The following is a 17,336-nucleotide window of genomic DNA, read 5'->3' as shown; positions in this document are numbered from 1 at the left end:
AAATCATATCATTATGCGACACATAGTTCAGGAGATATGTCGTCGTAAACAATGAGCCGCGTGGAGAACTGTGCCATCAAACATGATCTATAAATTTTTGCTTCCTGATTATAAACTCCATTCGCAACACATTTCGCGGACACTAATACAAATGTAGTACCAAAAAAATTGTATACTGTTATATAAACAAATGAGGAGAAATGACTTCATAAACATTAAACACAAAGGCAGACGCTACATGGTGTGAGTTATAAACAAATACCTGTGCATCGCAGTGTTTCTCCGCTATAACTTTTTGCATCGTTAATATCTTGCACTATAGCCATCATTAAGTAGAGAACTCTAAGTGCTGAGGAAATGCCTCTTGCATCCACATGTCACACATGTTGTTATGGCTACAGTTATTTAGCTAGAGTTCGGGGTATCAGTTCGTAAAATAAATCTCATCTGTATACGTTATACTATTAAATGTAATTGTCTATTATGTTATGTGACGAATTTATAATGTTTTCATATATCACTCTACTTATGTGGATGAGACGAAAGTACCGCACCCTTACTAGCGTTATGATGATATAAGTAATAGTGACATTGTCTCCATGATGTGTAAAAATCACATTACATAAATTTGTCAGAATCCAGAGATAGTTTTTACACATTCGAAGTGTATCGCCGAATTCTCAGATGGCCAGAAAGTGTTACACGAATAAATGAATCGCTATGTCAATTGGGATGCCGTGACATCATTCAGATTTGTAAAATAATTGTTGCATCATAGTCAAATTCAAAACACAAGGATAGAACATGTGTTTCTTACCTCAAGGTAGTTAATGAATGCTTGTATTCATTTCATTGACTGAGTACCAATCTCGTAGTGAATCTACATCGTGTCTTTTTGGCTTTCCGCTACAGTTTGCATCATGTGCTGTTTGCTTCTTCTCACCGTAGATTTCGTAAAACGTTGTAGCAATGTCGCCTGTGTATACACAAATGCGACTCTTGGAAGATCGTTGGGCATCTGCAGACAATACCCGCCTCGTCGTTAACGTGAGTCGTGATCAGCTGCGGATATACCGCATTACCTTGGGTCACCTTGGACACAGATAGTATTTCGGATCATGTTTCCCCTGCAGAAACGGCAGACTGCGACTTACTTGCTACGAAGTCTTGAAGCTAATCGAATATAATTTTTGATATTCCACAGGCAAGGGTTTTGTTTACTAGGTGACTGTGCGGAGTCTTTTCGGAAGTGACGCAAATTTGCGTCACACTTAACTCATCAAACTATATTATTATATTGTTCAAGATTAAGGGGAGATATTCTTGTAAACTCGTTGACGATACCAGTTTAAAAAAATAAAATGTTAATGGCAAATTCTTACGCTTACCTTCACTTAAAACTTCTGGGCTGATAGGCCGTGGTCGAAGTATAAAGCTCTTTCCTCACGTTTCGTCATCGACTGCGGGAGACATCCACGGAGGTAAAGTGGCGAACGGATAAGAGAACTGGAGGAAGCGCTGATTATATAGGCAGTACAGAGGGCGCCACTGTCGATCACGTGGCGTGGGCTATGAGATTGTCTCTGGTAACGCCAACATTCACGATTGAAAGTTATCGATCGTCACGCTTGCGGTGCAACGCTGACATCCAAATTTTATCCAATTTAACACTTTCGTCATTCTTGTTAAAATTATTACGATGTTTATCAATCTCGATAGCCTCTCTATAGAAGCGTGCATAATAATGCGAGGTTTTTGATATGACGCTCGTCTTGCTGAATTTTATTTCATGATCACCTTCCTGCTAAACATGTTCCGCTACGGCCGATTTATCCGTGTGACCCAGGCGGCAATTCATCTTGTGTTCAACAAGACGTGTATTCACACTTCTCTTTGTGGTACCGATGTAAACCTGTCCACAACTACAAGGAATTTTATATACCTCCGGTGTAGCCAAAGGGTGTCATGCATCTTTTGCCGACCTTAAAAATTATTTTATTTTCCTGGTGGGTCTGAAAATAGTTACTACCTCATACTTGCCTAAAAGTTTCCCAATACGATCTGTGACCTTACTAATGAACGGAAGAAAAACGTAGCCCTTGGGCGACTGTTGTTCGTCGTTACGGCGGATTCTATGCCTAGAGCGAAGTGCTCGATCTATATCCTTGCTAGAATAGCCATTCTTCACGAACGTTGACCGTTGATGTTCAGTCTCATCTTTTAAATAAACAAGTTCACAAAGATTGTACGCCCTGTCTACCACTTTTTTTTTTGTCTAGGGTGGTGGTTTGAATGTTTGTGTAGATAACGATCAATATGTGTGGGCTTTCTATACACCTTATGGCCCAACGTTCCATCCCGTCGTTTAATCACAAACACAACCACGAAATTCAGTTGCAAATGGCAAAGACGAGAGGCAAGAGGCGCGCCTAATGCGGTATCAGAAGATAGGTGCTGTGCAGGGGTGTGACCTGCTGCCTCCTAGCGGGCGTCTGACTGCTGCTAGGATAGCCCAGTCGGCCCGCAGCACTGTGGCACCGGCTCTGGTAGATGTATATAAAGTAGGAAGCATGTACCCTGGTGGGGCATCTAACCTGCAGCTGCAGCTTTTAATCGTCACCACCTATTACAGCAAAAGTCAATTCATTAATTTTGAAGAAAATTTAAATTTGAGCGGCTGGTCACTCTGAGATAGTGGCATACTGCACAGAGAGGTAGTAATGGTAGAATTTAAACAAGCAGTTTTCATAGTACTCGTCTGTACCTGTTCTTCATTGCTGGTGAAAGGTGCTCATGATCCCCGTCCATGATAGATTCTGAAAAGGGACTTCATATACTGGTCTAGGGGATGCTCAGCTATATTTTCTTAAATAGTATGACCTCTGGCTGAGTTCCTGTTGACATATAGATATATTTTTACTTATTTCACTTCATAATACAGTTAATGTAACCTTCATGCCAACTCAACATACACATAGCTAGTAACCCATTCTGGTACTGAAGAAGAACGAATATTTACAATTAACAACAAGTAGCAAAAATAATAGTATCGTACATCTATCTGTTCATGTAAAATCATCTTTGTAACATACATTACAAAAACTGTTGTTGTAGTGGTCTTCAGTTCTGAGACTGCTTTGATGCAGCACTCCATGATATTCTATCCTGTGCAAGCTTCTTCATCTCCCAGTACTTACTGCAAGCTACATCCTTCTGAATCTGCTTAGTGTATTCATCTCTTGGTCTCCCTCTACGATTTCTACCCTCCACGCTGCCCTACAATACTAAACTGGTGATCCCTTAATGCCTCACAACATGTCCTACCAACCGATTCCTTCTTCTTCTCAAGTTGTGTCACAAACTCCTCTTCCCCCCCCCCCCCCAATTCTATTCAATACCTCCTCATTAGTTATGTGATCTACCCATCTAATCTTCAGCATTCTTCTGTAGCACCACATTTCGAAAGCTTCTATTTTCTTCTTGTCTAAACTATTTATTGTCCATGTTTCACTTCCACACATCGCTACACTCCATACAAATACTTTCAGAAATGACTTCCTGACACTTAAATCTATGCTTGATGTTAACAAATTTCTCTTCTTCAGAAACGCTTCCCTGGCCAATGCCAGTCTACATTTGAGATCCTCTCTACTTCGACCATCATCAGTTAGTTTGCTCCCCAAATAGAAAACTCCTTTACTACTTTAAATGTCTCATTTCCTAATCTAATTCTCTCAGCATTACCTGACTTAATTCGACTACATTCCATTACCCTCGTTTTGCTTTTGTTGATGTTCATCTTATATCCTCCTTTCAAGACGCTGTCCATTCCGCTCAACTGCTCTTCCAAGTCCTTTGCTGTCTCTGTCAGATTTACAATGTCATCGGCAAACCCTCAAAGTTTTTATTTTTTCTCCGTGGATTTTTTTCCAACTCCGAATTTTTTTTTCCTTTACTGCATGCTCAATGTACAGATTGAGTAACATTAGGGAGAGGCCCAATCCCTGTCTCACTCCCTTCCCAACCACTGCTACCCTTTCATGCCCCTAGATTCTTATAACTGCCATCTGGTTTCTGTACAAATTGTAAATAGCCTTTCGTTCCCTGTATTTTACCCTCGCCACCTTTAGGATTTGAAAGAGAGTAAATCATTCAACATTGTCACATTGTCAAATGCTTTCTCTAAGCCTAAAATTGCTAGAAACGTAGGTCTGACTTTCCTTAATCTTTCGTCTAAGATAAGCCGTAAGGTCAGTATAGCCACAAATGTTCCAATATTTCTACGGAATCCAAACTGACCTTCCTCGACGTCGGCTTCTCCCAGCTTCTCATCCGTCTGAAAAGAAATCGTGTTAGTATTTTGCATCAGTGACTTATTAAACTGATAGTTCGGTAATTTTCACATCTGTCAACTCCTGCTTTCTTTGGAGTTGAAATTATTATATTCTTCATGAAGTCTGAGAGTATTTCGGCTGTCTCATACATCTTGCTCACCAGATGGTAGAGTTCTGTCAGTACTGGCTCTCCCAAGGCTGCCTTGTTTCGACTGAGTTCATTCAGTGGTTTGTCAAATTCTTCACGCATTATCGTATCTCCGATTTCAACATCATCTATATGCTCTTCCATTTCCATAACATTGTCCTCAAGTACATCGCCCTTGTATAGACCCTCTGTATACTCCTTCCACCTTTCTGCTTTCCCTTCTTTGCTGAGAACTGGGTTTCCATCTGAGCACTTGATATTCATACCAGTGGTTCTCTTTCTCTAAAGGTCTCTTTAATTTTCCTGCAGGTAGTATCTATGTTACCGCTAGTGACATAAGCCTCTACATCCTTACATTTCTCCTCTAGCTATCCCTGCTTAGCCATTTTGCACTTGCAGTCGATCTCAGTTTTGGGACCTTTGCATTCCTTTTTGCTTACTTCATTTACTGCATTTTTAAATTTTCTCGTTTCATCAACTGACTCGAATATTTCTCCTGTTATCCAAGGATTTCTACTAGTTCTCATCGTTTTACCTACTTGATCCTTTGCTGCATTCAAGGTAGCATCTCCTTAAATTCCCACCCCTTTGCTGTTTCTTCAGTTTTAATCTACAGTTCATAACCAATAGATTGTGGTCAGAATCCACATGTGCCCCAGGAAATGTCTTATAATTTAAGACCTAGTTCCTAAATGTCTGTCTTACCATTATATAATGTATCTAACACCTTCTAGTATCTCCAAGCTTCTACCACATATAAAACTTTATTTATGATTCTTGAATCAAGTGTTAGCTATGATTAAGTTAAGCTCTGTGCAAAATCCTAACAGACGGCTTCCTCTTTCATTTCTTACCGCAAATCCATAATCTCCTACTATGTTTCCTTCTCTCCCTTTCCCTACTATCGAATTCCAGTCAACCATGACTATTAAATTTTCGACTCCCTTCACTAATTTCTTTTATCTCACCATACATTTCATCAATATCTTCATCATCGGCAGAGCTAGTAGGCCTGTAAACTTGTACTACTGTAGTAGGCGTGGGCTTTGCGTCTTTCTTGGCTACAGTAATCCTTTCACTATACTGTTTGTTGTAGCTTCCCCACACTCCTATTTTATATCCATTATTGAACCTACTCCTGCATTACCACTATTTGATTTTGTATTTATAACCCTGTATTCACCTGATTAAAAGTCTTGTTCCTCCTGCCACTCAACTTCACTATTTACCACTATATCGAACTTTAACCTTTCCATTTCCCCTTTTCAAATTTTCTGAGCTACCTGCCCGATTATGGGATCTGACATTCCATACTTCTATCCATAGAACGCCAGTTTTCTTTCTCCTGATAACGACGTCCTCTTGAGTAGTCCCCGCCCGGAGATCTGAATGGGGGACTATTTTACCTTTGGAATATTTTATCCAAGAAGACGCCATCATCATTTAATCATACAGTAAAGCTGCACGCCCTCGGGAAAAATTACAATGGTAATTTATCCATGCTTTCAGCCGTTTTAAGAACCAGCATAGCAAGGCCATTTTGCTTAGTCTCACAAGGCCAGATGAGTCAATCATCCTGACTCTTGCCCTGGCAACTACTGAAAAGGCTGCTGCCCCTCTTCAGGAACCACACGTTTGTGTAGCCTCTCAAGAGATACCACTCAATTGTGGTTTCACCTACGGTACGGCCATGTGTATCGCTGAGGCACACGAGCCTCCCCACCACTGGCAATGTCCATGGTTCATGGGAGGGGGGGATTACAGAAACAAGGAATTGGCAATTTTTGCCAATCTTTTTAAGAAACCCTTAATATTAATAGATAATGTATAACTTTTTACTCATGTTGACGTATATATATTCTCATATAGCTGTTTGGTAGTGGATTCCTGAGTTTTCAGTGTTCAACTTGGGAATCAACTGTTTCATATTGTTAAGGACTGGTTAGTGCTTTTTATCTGACCATAACCAGTTTTATTACAATTAACTCCAAAAGATCTGAAAGCATGGAAGGCAAGAGAAATTTTGAGACAAAATAATTAAACTGGTTATGTCATAAAGATTTGCAGTATAACAGGTCAATGTTCATATGTTGATCATTACATGATATACATCATTTGCAAAAAACCTTAGCATCATCACTTCATTCAAATGAGAAAAGACGTAAAACTTCATTAATTGATTTTATCAGAGTGGCGTAACAGTAGAACCTGTATTTCATGAGATAGTCTTTTAAGACTTTGAGAAATCAAAACTACTGTGGTCAACAAATGTCTCTAAGTAACGAGTACACAAAAAAGGTTCGTTATAGTGCTTCACATAGTAGTATTTATAAATCTGACCTCAGCTAGTGCCATATTAATGACTGGTAGTGCACTATCACTAGAGGAAAACACCTTAGTGCACACTGATTTATTTGAAGTGTCTTAAAGAAAATATAGCAAAATACTACAGATCACAGAACAAAATTAATATATTTCATTAGAAATTAACTCCTTTTACTTAGAACACAGATGAAATCTTTTTGCAAGAATAATTTAAAATCTCTTTTAAAATTTTCAATAACATCTTGACGTCTGTTGGAATACCACACATCATCACCAGATACACCACTTCAGAAACTAGTGTTCATCAGTTTAGAGCCCATATCTTCCATGTGCTAGACCACCATTTTCATTGCTCATATTGTCCTCTGGTCTCTGATTGCCAAAAAAAATTTTCACTCATCAGTTTTCATGTCACATAATCTGTAAAAGAATAATATGGTCTTTGAATCATATTAGAGGATGGCATAACTATATCTCAATGATGAACTCCCTATTCTTAATTATTCATGCATCAAAATGTATTGATACTATTAGTTGTATGTGCGATGATTATGTCCATATAAATACAAAATTTAGAAGACAACAGATAGAACACTACAGTTTCAACTTTGTCCCTCATTATAGCAATTATTATGCACTCATATCAGTTTCTTTCAATCGTTACCATATTTTTATGTGAATTACATAAATAGAATATTTTGAGTTATGAACTCCCTTAGTTTGTGGGCTGCCTTATAATTACCACAAAGTTAAAAGTTTCTTAACACTTGCTGGTATTTTTCTCACAGCTAATTCTTATATGTTTCTTGAAAATTGACTTATTTGGCTACTTATGTTGAATAAATAGCAGTAAGTCAGGGCAAAAATTTTATCATCACTGAAACCTGTCCTTAATGCACTGTTCATTAAGTTTCTGTCATTGTCACATTCAAATTCTTCTTCTACCTGTACATAAAGTACCCTGTTTCAGTGGGGTAACATTAAAATTAAGTAGATATATAAAAATTATATTAAACATCAGAAAAATATTCATCATAGTAAATATAAGGAAATTGTATTAAGCACAAGAAATTTCACTTACTTTCTTAGAAACGTTGTGCTACATTAACCAAAATTCCCAAAAGTAGTACACAAGAAATATCAAAAAAATTCATTGGATAACAACTCATTCTAGACAGAAAAAAAACGTTGTAATTTTTTCTGATTCCAGAGTCGTTTTATACAAATATGACTAATATGTAATATATCTTAAGTGCTAATTCATTATGAATCACATTTTAAGTTATGTTAAGAACTGTGTGAATACTCAACAACTGAATGATACTTGCACTCAAAGCTTCAGCTTTTCAAGTGATTAGGTGGCTAGAACATTACTCTAAATATTAACAAATAACAATGTAACAAATCAATTACTTTTCATGAAATGTTACATTAAAAACAAATCATTAGTTATTTACAACCTGTAGAAAAGTGACATAATATAAGCAAAAATAAGTTAGAAGAATTTCTGAAAAACTGTAACTATGCAATTCATTATAGTAAAAATTTTCTTTCCACAATTTTTTTTGCAATTATTACCATGTCACTCTCTTGAATGAAAATTATTACATTTTTTTGCAATTATTACCATGTCGCTCTCTTGAATGAAAATGATTACCATTTGCTCTGTTTTCTTCCTTCTGATGATAATTGTTACCACTGTTGTTAGTACATTTGCTTTGTGGTTATTATTACTGTGCCAATTGTTATTACTTCCTCTTTCAATATTTTCCCAGATGCATCGCAAATGAAAATGCCTTTCAGACAGTATCTTTGAATTTGTTCTGTAGATACCCAACTGTTATTCCGGCTATTAGGACAAATGGACTCGATCCAGGCATAGTGCATGCTATATCCACACCTATAAAAATATTTCTGCAGGTCACTCCTGCATATAAGAAGGGCAAAATTAAGGACCCGCAAAATTACAGACCAACATCTGTAACTTCGGTTTGCTACAGGATCCTTGAGCAAATTCTCAGTTCGAATATAAAGCATTTTCTTGAGACTGAGAAGCTTATGTCCAGGAATCAGCAAGGTTTTCGAAAGCATCTCTCGTGCAAAACGCAGTTTTGCTTTTTCTCATATATTACACTGCGAGCTATGGATGAAGGTCAACAGGCAGGTTATATTTCTAAATTTCAGGACATTGTTTGACATGGTGCCCTATTGCGGCTCTTAACGAAGGTACGAGCATGTGGTATAGGTTCACAGATACATGAGTGATTCGAAGGCTTCGTAAGTTATATGATTCAGAATGTTGTTGTCGACGGCGAGGGTTCATCAATGAGAAGGGTATCGTCAGAGTGCCGCTGAGAAGTGTGATACGACCGCTGTTGCTCTCTGTATATATAAATGGTTTGGCGGACAGGGTGGGCAGCAGTCTGCAGTCGTTTTCTGATGATGTAATTGCGTACGGAAAGATATTGAAGTTAAATTGCTCTAGGAAGATACATGATGACTAAGACCAAATTTCTAGTTGGTGTGATGAATGGCAGCTACCTCTAAATGTGGAAAAATGTAAGTTAATGCGGATGGCTAGGAAAAACAAACCTCTAACTGTACGGATAAAAAATTAGGAGTGTACTGCCTGACACAGTGACGTCGTTTAATATTGTGGCCGTAACGTTGCAAAGCGATATGAAACGGAACGAACTTGTAAGGACTGTGATTGGGATGGTAAATAGTCAGCTTTGGTTCATTGCGAAAATTTTGGGAAAGAGGGGTTCATAAGTAAACGAGAGCCCAAACAGGAGACAGGTGCGACCTACTCCTGAATACTGGTCGATTGTTTGGGATCCGTAAGAGGTTGATTTAAAAGAAGACATCGAAGCAGTTCAGACGCGGGTTGCTACATTTGTTACCCGTTGGTTCGAACAGCAAGTAAGTGTTACGGAGATGCTTCACGAAATCAAGTGGGGAAAACCTGGAGCAAAACGACGTTCTTTCCGAGAAACAATATTGACAAAAGTTTGAGAAGCAGCATTTGAAACTGACTGCCTAACGATTCTACTTCCGCCAACATACATGACGTGTAAGGACCACGAAGATAAGATACGAGAAATGAGGACTCATACGGAGGCATATAGATAGGCGTTTTTCCCTCGCTCTATTTGCGAATGTAACAGGAAAGAAAATGACTGGTAGTGGTACGGCGTACCCTCCATCACGCACCGAACGGTAGCTTGCCGAGTATCTATGAAGATGTAGATGTAGATTGAATTCGCAGATGTATCACAATTCCACTACATGGTGCCGACGTCATTATGGTACTAGCTGCTATTAGTTAGGCACTATTAGTCATCGAATAAATAATTCTTTATCAGTAATAAACCTAAACATGGTTCGTAGTGGGCTTAGTCCAAATTAGGTAATATGACGATTAAATAAATATCCGATTTTTACCAACCATGTTTACGTTTATTAAGCATCTGGAGGCTGTGGATTCTCCCAAGTAAAAAGTTTTAATTATTTACCACGCAAATAACATGTTTATGATGACAGTAGTTTGTTACGACACATTTCGAAATATCGTCAATAGTTTGAGACCTCTGCCAGGCTGGTTTCATGACTGTAGCATCCGAAAAATTATTAGCCATAGGAGATGTCATATGCTAAGTAAGATGTGTGTTGTAGTAAAATCGAGTCATTGCTGTGAAGTTGGTCAGCAACGTTATAAAATACATTGGTTGATCAGTTCTGTTTTCATCTTCGTAGAAAATAATGTTTGCATGTTTTGTGATACATCGATCGTGATGTAACACGGCATACGTTGTCATAACCCACTTTTTATGGGTCCCGTCACTTTGTCAAACTTAAGCAAAGTTACCACATATTTGTGTAATAACCTTTTCTCCTAGTACAGTCTATTTATAAAAGTACCACGGTGCAGATAGACTGAGCAACCCTTCCTCTCGTAAGTGTTAGGCTCCGATATTACTTGATTTTCTGATTTGTCACTGACAATATTGTGTTGACAGAGTTCTAACGAGAATTGTATGCCCAACATATACTGTAACTATTGCAAGCTGTTGAAGTATGGAGTGTTTTTGTTACTATGTAATGTTTTTTTGTGTCAATAACACTTTATGCAAGAGCTCACAAGCGCTTGGACATAAATGTTCCAGGCACTGTCGAGTCACCACCTGTAGGGAGAGAGAAGGAATAAAGAAAATAAGGACCACTTTAGGTACATTGATTACACTTCTGTGCTGCGAAGAAAGAACACTATATGTAGTACTACAAAATATAAGAACGAGCAGGGATGAGTATATAAATTACCGATATTGCACTGCCTCCACAATGACATCATAGCCCAGATATCAATAAGGATCGTCTCCACCCAGTTCGGAATCTCAAAATCCTAATTCGGGAATTCACGGCTAAACTGTGGACGACAGTTGTTTAAAGTGTGACGTCAGTTGGATAGAGTGTAAACTGAAAGATGGTCGGCAGTGAATGATGGTGTGTGGTGGTTTGTGGCAGATGATCTTTGATGTGTGATGATGGTCAACGTTGAATGATAGCCATCAACACTTACACGAACTGTGACCACACTTGCCAACAGACATACCAGTGGACATGTGCAGGATCTGCTACCCGATTGCAGCTAGGCACTGTGGCGCGGCTACAGGCTAGTAATGCCCGTGTGCCTGTCAGACAACGCCCGTGACCTGCAGCTCTCCTGGGCGAGCGGCTGCGGCCTCGGGATTTCCTCACCGCTTTCCGGCTTACACTTCACAAGGCTTGTAGGGTGGTAGATAGTGTTTCCTGCTGAACTTTATGTGTTGTATGAGTCGTGCATGGCGGAAACGTTGTGACGTATTTCGCGGAATCTTGACTGCAGCTCACGCGATAGACCTGGCTGCCATGGTCTGCGTGTGACAGAAATATGTTAGCGAAAAAAGTAGGTCAGAAAATTTAGACTTATCGCATGACAATAGGTTTGCGTTGTCAAGGATAAATTCGGTAAATTAAAAAAAATAATTTCAAGAGACGTAAAATGTACCACTTCATAAACGATGCTGATGCTGATGTACTACATCAACGTAATTCCCTGTGAGTATTTCGCGATCTGATTGTATTGTACGCTTGCAACAACTTTTCGCATCTTGATATTATGTTGATGACCTGTAGTTGTTTAATTATAGATTGAGCTTTTTATGGCCCGTGTTGCACACGCAAGCGAAATTTTCCAAAATTAAATAATGAAGATGCAATTATACTTTACACACAACCTTCCAGGCCAATCCCTGCGTGGTCTCAACAGGATAACACTTGCACCTTCCCCACATAAGAAGAAAAACTGCTCAATGTTGTTCCACAGCACAGACTGATAGCTTCTTACCAATATCCAAATGGGCGCAGTGGATAGCAAGGGAGGGGTGAACTAGACAACTCGAGCCTCGATCAAGTCTCAGCCGCAATTCAACGCTGTTGTATAAATAACCTAACAGTTTTAACTGGCAACTGGACTTTGTCTGGCGAGGTGAGGCGAGGCGAAATGTCATAGCATCACAATAGAATTTCGAGCGCCCTTTGATGGTTATATCGTGAACTAGGCTACCTGGCTCCTCACGTCAAGGTGAGCACATACAATCAGAGAACAGGCCGGGCAGGGGGCGATGGAAAGTGCGGGTGCGGGGAGGGTGGTACTGTGAAATTTGCTTCCACCGGGATAACACCTGTCATCCCCAAAAATTATAAAAGAAAGAAAATGCGTACCTATGTCCTTCTACACGAACAGCTCACCACAGACTGAGCTTTTGCAACCAATTTCCGGTTTCGAGAGGGGAGTGAGAATAGGCGGCTTTAGAGTCAAGTAAGGAGGGAGGTCAGGGGGAAAATCCCATATCACTATTTCGTGCGCTCTCTGGTGGAGGTGCTCTGATTGAGACCGGTCTTCCTGGGTTTGTGGAAGACGACCTGTCACTAAAACCCCTGACCACAGGGAGAACCATTATTAAGTCAATATCTTAGTACTATTAGTGCTCCGTCTACAGCACTATGTAGCACCCAAAACTAATATTACATACTTGCACTGACAGACCCCGGTTTGTCACAGCAGGCCGCAGGTAGTGCTGCAGTAACCTGTCAGTGTTGCTGGAGTGCAGGAACAGTGCTGTAACGGTGTTTCTGCATGGTCATATGAATAGCCCCATTACTCAATGCAGTCCACTAGCGGAGTTTTCTAGCAATGCAGGCCTGCTCAGAGCCCTTAACTGACGATTCAAGTACTATTACACATTGAATCTGCAGTGCATGTCAGCTGCGTTGGTGTACTACATTTCACAATATTTACGCTATGTTTCGAAGCTTGCATGATCTACAGGTGGCGTTTATGTGATGCTTTTGGTATCGTCTTTTGCCACATGTTTGGTTCCCTACAGAAAAGGATTTTGGTACTGTTTTTTGAAATATGTTTGGATCTTTATAGGTGAGGTTCCTGTTACTGTTTTTTGGAAAACATTATTGTGCTTATGAATTTTCAGAATGATTATCTATAGCAGTGCAATTACAGAACTAGGACACAAAGTTGCTGGACATGATAATACTTGCACCTTCCTCAGTTCTTTCTGCCAGTTTCCACCAGTACTGGAAAATTTTCCAACACCAACAGCTCAGCACAGATGTAGTATTTCCCACCAATAGTCAGATGACGGATAGGAGCGATGTGGGAAGGGGTGAGAGATGGGGTTGGAGAGGAGAGGGAGAAAAGATGAGCACAGGGTGGAACGCAGGTGGGAAAACTGAAGACATCTGGTGACATCATCACTACGATGTTGCACACATGTACTTACGTAATCTTCAATAAATCTGCAACTATGCAGACTGCACCTATTCTGGCCCGACTCCCCTAATAGTCCACAATATGCGTAGCGGTTATTTAAAAGAGGCAACAGGGATCTGGTTGTGCCAGTGCACTGCTTCTGGTTACTTACTGAGTACTGGAGCCCCGATGATCATTGTATGTTATTGTATGTGATGTGCACTACCACAGGCAGGCAAGTTATGCCGAGAGCAGTTATCCCGCTCCCACACATTTTATATGCATGTTGTGTTAGTAATGTAGACAAGCTCTGCTCACCGACCACCGGCAGCTAATGCAGTCTTCCACCGCACCTTGTCACAGATCTTATGTTTAACGTCGTATTGACGCTGCAGTACACTACTAGGTCGTTCAAAGTGACTCTTTAGTAGCAGATCAGTATTATATAACACACTGTTACAGGTTATTTGTTTGACAACTAAGGCGTTTCCTAAATGCGACTAGCGAGTATTAATTCTTCACCCAGTAGGAGCATTTAATGATTGAACTTTATGAGGTCGTTGAGGAGAAACCCATGTGCTGATATCTGCATAAAACGTTAAGAAAGTTTTCACTAGAATGAAAGTCACTGCTTCATAACGTACCTGTAACGCTGATAGTACCTGCTAAGAAGTTCTGCGAAGAGACGTGCCAGGGCTACAATCCGACCGCACAGATATACGACATAGCCTGATAAAGATAACTATGAACTAGTGTTCTTAGTTTAATGTTGGCCATTTTATTGTATCCTGGAGAGACTAATGAGCCAAGCGAATTTTGAGTGAACACATAAAGAACCTGGGTCTGAGTAGTGGTATTGATTTACGAAAGTCATACGTTGGTGACTTTGTGATTTATAGTCTGCTGATCACTCAAGTGATATCATTGTGCAGTGATTGCTTGTGGAAGTCTCACATTGAAGAATTTATTTCATTTGAAGTGAAGAAAGAGTTACGAAGAAGTGCGAGCAAATGACTCTTAGAAATTTATATAATCTCTGTGATAAAGCCTAACTGTTTGTGCGCCATGCCTTGTTTCATCATAGTGAGCATCCAGCAAGGATGTCAGTAAGTTCTAATACCTTGACGAACATAACACTTTCACTGGCGATATAATTTAAGCACACCTGATAGTGTGGCACCTCGTTCGAAGTTCATAATTTATGCTCTGCCAATATCAGTAAGGTGTTACTTTGAGCCATCTATGCACTAACGTATTTTCACATATAGCTCGCGATAGGCAGATCGCCACAAGATGACCAAGAATAGTAAACCTGTGATATGAACTGCGAAAACATATTTACATTGAAATGGTATTTTTATATGCTATTCTGTTCGTAGATGTTTATCATGAAACAAAGAGATTTTCTCTTACCAACCTTTGTGAATATGGTCATAGTAGTACACAACTGTTTCATTGATAATTGTGACCTGCCGACCGTTGTGGCCGAGCCGTTCTAGGGGCTTCAGTCCGAAACCGCGCTGCTGTTACGGTCGCAGGTTCGAATCCTGCCTCGGGCATGGATGTGTGTGATGTCCTTAGGTTAGTTAGGTTTACTTAGTTCTAAGTCTAAGTGACTGGACCTCAGATGTTAAGTCCCATAGTTCTCAGAGCCATTTGAACCATTTTTTAATTGTGACCTGATAGAGAGAAAAATGTAAAGTGGAAAGTTACGGAATGAGCTGAAATGGCTATTAATATTTCGTCGCAACCGGATTTGGTGTATAGGTATGTGAAGGTAACACCCCCAGCGATATAAAGCACCATAATAAAACATTCAGATTGCCTGTAAGACTACCTGTTAGTCTTTGGTTTGGTCATCAAGTTTCATTTTGCTTTTGATGCAGTCCTTCGTTAGGATCACTCCAACGCTACCTCCTTTATATTATTGTAACTGTCCTGCATCATCAAAATGTTCCTTCTAGACACATACACTAATGAGAAAAAGTGTTCTGAAGTCTTAGCTGACATCAAGTTCGTCCACCTACGGAACGCAGTGCAGCAGCGATTCTGAGTTGCGTGTGTTCGAGAAATCATTAGTAGGTTCCCAAGATATGTCGCTGCAGATGACTACGGTTTTCATATTTTAACACAAACATCTATCCTTCTGCAAGATACCAAGCTCATCAGTGAAGACATCAAGAATAAAGTTACGCAGGTGTGCTCCTCAACAACATTCACATAGTTCACAGCTGCCATGGCACCTTCGTTTATTTTCACAGATCTCACCCTTACTCAGGTAAGTGTCTCCAATAACGTAACACTGCCCTACTATCAGCTTGCGTTCTAGGCGAGGTACACGTTTCGAGCAGCAGTTCGCCTGGTTGACAGAGTGTCCGGACACGACCATCGACCTGATATAACAAAATACTTTTTCAGCGATCCACGATCCTATTCCAAATATCGTACTGTGCCCAATGCAGTCTTGGAGAACTTGTGGGTTTCAGCTGCTGCGGAGTCCATGTTGAACGGTGTGCTACGAAACACTTGTGTCTGCAGAAGCAGTTTACTATGTCGTCAAATCGGCCAATGATCGTTGCCTGACTGCTTATAATGCGAGCCAGCATCCATCCTCCACATTCTGTGAAGAGGTTGTACATCCAGCACCTTGTCGCGCACTTGTGCAACAGCAGCACGTAAACAGCTGAAAAGCTTCGCAGGTTCACAACGCTATCAGCTGGCATTATCTCGATAGGTGTCAGTGATCACAAGGTCCGCTCATCATCGTATTTTAGGAGCCATGGGGAGTACGTAGAAACGAAGTTTGCTAAACTTCCAAATATATGTCGCACTTGTTTAGCTAAGAAAGCAACATGTATTGTACAAATTACGTAAATTACAAAGGGTACATGATCTCAGTTTCAGCAGCACGCGAGAATTTTTCTTGTATGTCCAGATGCGTAGTAACAGTTATTTCCTCTCGACACATCACTCATTGGAGAAGAATCGGATGTTACTGAGTACCATTTATTGGTACATGGAGATAGCCGAAGTGCCCAGCGAAACTATACCTTGAGTATTTAGCTGACAACACCTCGGGTGACTGGAGACGATGCGACTGTTGCCCTCAGATTGTACAGGCACGTAGGCTACAATCTGAACGGCATTAGATGCGCTCTCATGATCGATGCAGTTGTTACGTTTTTAACTTCCTTTCTTTAATACAGTGGGACCAATAAAGAATAAAAACAAGTTTTAATATGTTACGTTCGGTACTCTGATGTTTTCCTCAGTTATTATTTTATGATAGTCGAGTTAAAAGTAGAAGTAGTAATCGTCACATTTCGTGTACTGCTTTTCTGTTATGTACGTGATATGAGTGTATAATCGTGTTGCCCTCTTCTATATTGTGTGTGGATATCGGAGCTTCTACAATAAAAAAAGTTCTTTGACTTTAATACACTATGGTTCTTTATCTGTTTATAATTACCAGTTTACGACGAAAATATTCAGAAAACGTCGCGGTTTTTTCGCACGAGAACCTGTGGACTGAGGAATCCTCCTGCCCATAAATCCGCATTGATTTGAAGCACAGACGAACTTTTCCCAATTGTTTATCGAGATTTTGAGATTTACAGTGAAGTCCTACTGCGAAGTTATGGACAATGATACATTTCTATTGTTCTCCCAGCTGATATTCCGCATCAACAAAGGAGTTCTATTCGACACCATATCTCCTATT

The sequence above is a fragment of the Schistocerca gregaria genome, chromosome 7 (genome assembly GCF_023897955.1).
Source record: "Schistocerca gregaria isolate iqSchGreg1 chromosome 7, iqSchGreg1.2, whole genome shotgun sequence".
NCBI lineage: Eukaryota > Metazoa > Arthropoda > Insecta > Orthoptera > Acrididae > Schistocerca > Schistocerca gregaria.
Note: the sequence above shows the minus strand (reverse complement) of the source record.